Source organism: Bubalus bubalis, chromosome 7 (genome assembly GCF_019923935.1).
Source record: "Bubalus bubalis isolate 160015118507 breed Murrah chromosome 7, NDDB_SH_1, whole genome shotgun sequence".
Classification (NCBI taxonomy): domain Eukaryota; kingdom Metazoa; phylum Chordata; class Mammalia; order Artiodactyla; family Bovidae; genus Bubalus; species Bubalus bubalis.
Window position 1 is genome coordinate 110,689,323 of NC_059163.1, and position 6,455 is coordinate 110,695,777.

Genomic DNA, 6,455 nt, shown 5'->3' on the forward strand with positions numbered 1-6,455 from the left:
CATGTAAAATTTAAGTATCAACCACTTGCGGATATTACTTTTACACATGAATTATCGTTGCTTATAAAACATATATGGAAAAATTCCATTAAAGTGAAAAGTTATACACCACTAACCATAGAATAAACAATGAAATTAAAAGATTACCACAATTAAGTTTAATCTAAGTAGGTCTTAAAATACAGCAGTTTGCAAAGCAATATAGTAATTCATTGCCTTTGGAACTCTCAGTTCTAGACTCAGATAGAACCTTTAAACATATGGGCTAAAAATTGACCCTAACATCATAAGTGCTAAGGCTTTTTATATCCTAACATGTTTTTTTTCAGTTTTAAAATAAGGGCCCAATTGTAAACAAACAAGCTCAACAGAGTTGTGACCAAATTTTAAGATTTGATAACTGTTTAAAGTATTGACATTAAAATGATACACCCAAAAAATAAATAAATAAAATGACACATCCATTTTTTTTAAAGGCCACTTAAAAGGAATATTTAAATCAACAACTAGTGATGTTTATCTGTAGTTGTGCCTATATGCTAAAAGTATATAAATATTTTAAAATAATTAAAAACTTTTTATTGAGGGGATATTGGTCTATAACATTATATATATTTCATGTGTACAACACTGTATATTTTAACTTTGTATACACCACAGCATATACCACATTCACCACTAAAAGTTTAGTTTTCATCTGTTACCATACAGTTACCTGTTTGGTCTTCTCATTCCCTTCCTTCGCCTCTGGTAACCACTACTCTTTTCTCTGCAACTATGGGTTTGGTTTGGTTTGTTCACGTCTTATTTACTTATTTTCCATATATGAGTGAAATCAGATGGTATTTGTCTTTTTCCACATTGTCTTTATTCATTCATCTGTAGATGGACATTTAGCAAGGACAATAGCCAGGACATCCATATCCTGGCTATTGTAAATAATACTGAGATGAACATAAGGGTACATATAGTTATTTAAAATTTATTATTTTTAAATAACTACCTGGAAGTGGAATAGCTGGATCACATGGCAGTTCTATTCTTAACTTTTTGAGGCAGCTGTATACTGTTCTCGTCACATATGGATGTGAGAGTTGAACTATAAAGAAAGCTGAGCACTGAAGAATTGATGCTTTTGAACTGTGGTGTTAGAGAAGATTCTTGAGAGTCCCTTGGACTTCAAGGAGATCAAACCAGTTGATCCTAAAGGAAATCAGTCTTGAATATTCATTGGAAGGACCGATGCTGAAGTTGAAACTCCAATACCACCTGATGCGAAGAACTGACTCAATGGAACAGACCCTGATGCTGGGAAAGATTGAAGGCAGGAGGAGAAGGGGACAACAGAGGATGAGATGGTTGGATGGCATCACCGACTCAAGAGACATGAGTTTGAGTGGGCTCTGGGAGTTGGTAATGAAGAGGGAAGCTGGGAGGGCTGCAGTCCATGGAGTTGCAAAGAGTCAGACACGACTTAGTGACTGAACTGAACTGAGTGACTTAGTAGCTTCACAGCAAGGTACTTGGGCCTAAATTTTTCTTCATTTTATACTGATATACTTTCCAATGGATATCTTTGTTAATGAGTGTTTTTTAAAAATTACCACTGCTATCTTCTAAATTGATTTACTTTTATATTCTGGAGACACATGTAGCTATTAAGTAAACTGTCTTTAGCTCCTCAAGTGCCCATCACAGTCAGAATCACAATGTGGTTGATTTAGCGGGAATTAGATCAGGTAGTTGAACTGCTTTCTCTCTCAGAGGTGGAAACTGATGTCAAGTGTGGTTAAGTAACTCAGACTTCTGATGCATAGTCTAAAGGTTATATTAAAACCTTTCTTTTTCTTCACATCACTACTCAAAGTTTAAAAATAAAATAAAAAAAAATCACATTTAAAAGGTCAGATTTTTCTGGATCAGTTTATATCCTCTTCATAACCTATAGCATTCATAGCCTACTAAGGAGGAAGTTGTTGTTTAGTCATTAAGTCGTGTCCAACTCTTGGAGATCCCATGGAATGCACCATGCCAGGCTTCCCTGTCCTTCACTCTCTTCTGGAGTTTGCTCAAATTCATCTTCATTGAGTTGGTGATGGTATCTAACCATATCATCCTCTGCCACCCTCTTTTCCTTTTTGCCTTCAATCTTTCCCAGCATCAGAGTCTTTTCCAGTGAGTCAGCTGTTCACATCAGGTGGCCTAAGTATTGGCGCTTCAGCTTCAGCATCAGCCCTTTCATGAATATTCATGGTTGATTTCCTTTAGGATTGACTGGTTTGTTCTGCTTGCCATCCAAGGGACTCTCAAGAGTCTTCTCCAACACCACAATTCGAAAGTATCAACTCTTCGGCACTCAGAGTTCTTTATGGTTCAACTCTCACATCCATACAAGTGCTGTTTATTAGGGCAAATGCTTATTTGCCAATTATCTTGAATCTGTAAACAAACTTGCTATTTTTTTTAACCAGAACATCACATGTAACAGCAGATTTTTTTTCTCCCCTAAATCTGTAAAGTCTAGTCCTATAATGCCCTTGAACATAAATTTTGTCCTAATAACCTTGCAAAATTTTGTAGTCCCTCTAGGACTCAACTCTTGTCTTTTAACTCTGCAGTACAGCTAGACTTTAGCATAGCCTTTATAAATCACATGAAGGGAGAGGAAATAGGAAATGGCATTTAGGATGACTTCTGTGTTGGCAAGAACTGGACTCAGCTACTTTGAGCTACAAAGTGGGAGCAAAGTATTTCAGCTTCAACACAAAATACAACACCCATAAGATCAAGGAATAAAATGAAATTGAGTTGAAGCCTGTCAGAAATAGGCTAGAGTACTTGTTTTTAATCTGTTTACCCCAGAAGAATTCTTTAAATAATTTTCAAGTCTCAAGGAATTCCCACATAAATATTCTTATACCTACAAATCACAGAATGTTAATGTGATCACAAAATTATAGATTTTATTGTTTAGTCGCTAATTCATGTCTGACTCTTTTGTGACCCCATGGACTGTAGCCCACCAGGCTCTTCTGTTCATGGGGTTTCCCAGGCAAGAATACTGGTGTCAGTTGCCATTTCCTTCTCCAGGGTATCTTCCCAACACAGGGATCGAACCCACATCTCCTGTATTGACAGGCGGATTCTTTACCACTGAGCCACACCAGGGAAGTCCTAATTTATAGATATAGTAATCCAAAAATGATTGTCAATCATTTGACTACTGGGGATATTTATTAGCCAAAGTGTGTTTCTCTCTCCCCACAAAAGACACCAACTCTAATGTACATTGGTAGTGTAGGCAGAGAAAATTTAGCTTCCTTTTTATTTTTATTTCATACCTGATTTTTAAACCATATCCAGTGTATTAGTGCAAGTTCTCCAAGACACCAAGACAGGATTAAACATGCAAGGATTTTACGAGAGAAATACCTGTAAGAGAAAGAGCCTAGAAGACTAGGAGAGCCATCGGGCCATGAATGCACACATGAGTTTGCATGAAGGCGAGAGGGAGGAAGGTTAGGTGGGAACGGTCTCCATGGCTGTGAAGTCCAAGGAAGGGTCTTCAGTGCTCTCAGCGAGTCTCTGAAGCAGAGGCAGCCATCAGAGGGGTCTGACGCTATCAGGTATAGGCCTGCTTCCGTGCTCCTGTCTGGGGTGTGACCTTAGCACCAGCACAGCCATGGAGTTCAGAGCCCAGCAGCTGGGCTCTTGGTCAGTTAGCTTCCCTGTAGCTAAAGGTCTGCAAAGCACATTCTCATGGCCATCACACCTAAGATGGCCAAAACCTTTATCATAAATGTCCACTCTACAAGTAGCTAATGAGATTTAGACTATGTGATTCCCCCCACTCTACTTAAACCTTAAACCACTATTTACCCAAACTTTCTTGAAAAAGAAGTTATAGTTAGCTTACTTTTCCTGAAATTAACACCTTTCTTTCCTTTTCATAATTTTTTATAGTAGGTCCTTCTTAGTTACCTACTTTAAATTTAGCAGTATATGCATGTCAAGAGCCATATAAAACAAACATAAGAAATTTCTGTTAAATAGTTGGTTTATACCAAAAAATGTGATTTATTTTTCTTAAGATAGACTTAGTTAATTTAAATTTATAAATTGATTTAGCCAATGTTATTTGCAACTTGAAAATTATTGACAGTATAATCAGTATAGCTACTAAACCATAAGACAAGAGAATATGAATAAAAGTATCTCTTAAGATAGTTTTTTATACAAAACTTTGAAACAATTATTTTTTTCCTGAGTAACACTTATCAGGCGCCTAGGCCTAGCAGTTATGAAATTATTATACATCTATGTTAGCTTTTAAAAATCTCTTTTATATACCTGTTGCTGCTAAGTCACTTCAGTCGTGTCTGACTCTGTGCGACCCCATAGACGGCAGCCCACCAGGCTCCGCCGTCCCTGGGGTTCACCAGGCAAGAACACTGGAGTGGGTTGCCATTTCCTTCTCCAATGCATGAAAGTGAAAAGTGAAAGTGAAGTTGCTCAGTCGTGTCCGACTCTTAGCGACCCCATGGACTGCAGGCTACCAGGCTCCTCTGTCCATGGGATTTTCCAGGCAAGAGTACTGGAGTGGGGTGCCATTTACTTATACATAAAATTGTCATTTTTGAAACTAGGAGTATACAATAAAATAAATGTAACTTCTACTTGTTTTTCTAATGCACAGTTACTCACTTCTGGAGTTAACGAGGAAAACACAGGTGCATTTAATTTTCAACTAAAATGAGATGATTTTAATCCCTGCTGATAATGACTGTTATACAATTCAAAGCTTGCTCACATATGTAACGAGTAGAAAACTGCAACAAAATGTTCTCTGCCTTCCTATGAATGACAGAATACTCTTCTTTCCCAGATCCAGAACTTGTCTAGGGGAAGATCAGTAAGCCTCATCCTGACTGCACGATCAGACCACAGCTTACCAAGCTCTTACTCTTCTCTCCGAGTCAAGTTCTCAAGCTGAGCAAATGATTCAAAGAAAGGGTCTCTCTCCTCTGTTGGAAGAAAGAGATAATACTGTTCCATTTTGTTCTGTGGTTCTTCCATGCTAAGTCGCTTCAGTCATGTCCACCTCTGTGTGACCCAAAGGACTTAGCCCACCAGGCTCCTCTGTCCATGGGATTCTCCAGGCAGGAATACGGTAGTGGGTAGCCATTTCCTTCTCCAGGGGATCTTCCTTACCCAGGGATCTAACCCATGTCTCTTCTGTTTCCTTCATTGGCAAGCAGATTCTTTACAACTAGCATCATTTGGAAAGCCCCATGGTTCTTCTGGGTGATTTCAGTGGCTCAGACGGTAAACAGTCTGCCTGCAGTGTGGGAGACCCAGGTTCAATCCCTGGGTTGGGAAGATCCCCTGGAGAAGGAAATGGCAACCCACTCCAGTATCCTTGCCTGGAAAACCCCATGAGGAGGGATTTTCACGGAGGGAAAATCATAGAGGAGCCTAGCAGGCTACAGTCCCTGGGGTCGCAGAGTCAGAAACGACCGAGTGACTTCACTTTCACTTTAAGTCTGGCTAATAATCTCTACTCTCAAACCCCAGCAGCAGTGAGAGAATTTCAAAATTTCCTATTGCACTATAATTTTTCCAGAGATTCAGATTGTTTTAAATCAAAGAATCTTGTTACTTAAACAGAACTTTCTTTAGGGTCTTGTGGATACTTGTTCCGCAGGTTCATGTGACGAAAAATGCCTCTTAAGTAGCTAGTTGCTGTAACCTCCCTTCATCAAAACACCCCACAAAATCTGGCCTACTGTTTCTTGAAAATCCTCCTATAATTCACATTTTAGCTAAAACACGTGTTGTAAACTCTTCCTCTGCTTAGTCACATATTTTTATATATAATAGGTCTATGTGATCTTCTTAGATATGATAACACAATTTTAAGACATTTTGGAATGAGCTGATCTTTAATAAAATTAATCATTTTGTACCAACATTTAGAAACTTTTTCATTTCATCTGTAAGAGTTTTTTGACATTAATACCTCTCTGAAGAAAGCCCTGTGTTGTAATAACTTCAGATCCAAGAAACTCAACAAACCCAAGCACAAGAACTAAGAAGAAAATTATGTCAAGGTACATCAGACTTCTCCAAACTGGTGGTAAAGAAAAGATCCTAGCAACTAGAGAAAAGGCTTGTTAGATACAGAGAAACAAAGGTAAATATGACATTAGATTTCTCATCAGAAACTATACAAGTGAGAAGTGAGTAGAGTAAAATCTTTAAAGCAGTGAAAGAAAAAGCCATCAGAATACTATAACTCCCAAAATATCTTTTAAAAATGAAGACAAAACACTTTTCAGATGTACAAAACCCAACCAATTTCATCAGCAACAGGACCACATTACAAGAAATGGTAAAGGAAGTTCTTTGGTCAGAAGGAAAATGATACCAGACAGACATATGAATCTATACAAAGG

General features: G+C 38.0%; 1 long non-coding RNA gene across 1 annotated transcript in view; it reads left to right on the forward strand.

Moving 5' to 3' along the window:
- The window catches only part of LOC123334536, an 89,677-nt gene extending 83,706 nt beyond the window's left edge, over positions 1-5,971 (forward strand). The window contains exon 3 of the long non-coding RNA XR_006552550.1: positions 4,886-5,971. This is a non-coding gene — a long non-coding RNA (uncharacterized LOC123334536). The remainder of the gene's footprint in view (positions 1-4,885) is intronic.
- Positions 5,972-6,455: the final 484 nt, after the last annotated feature.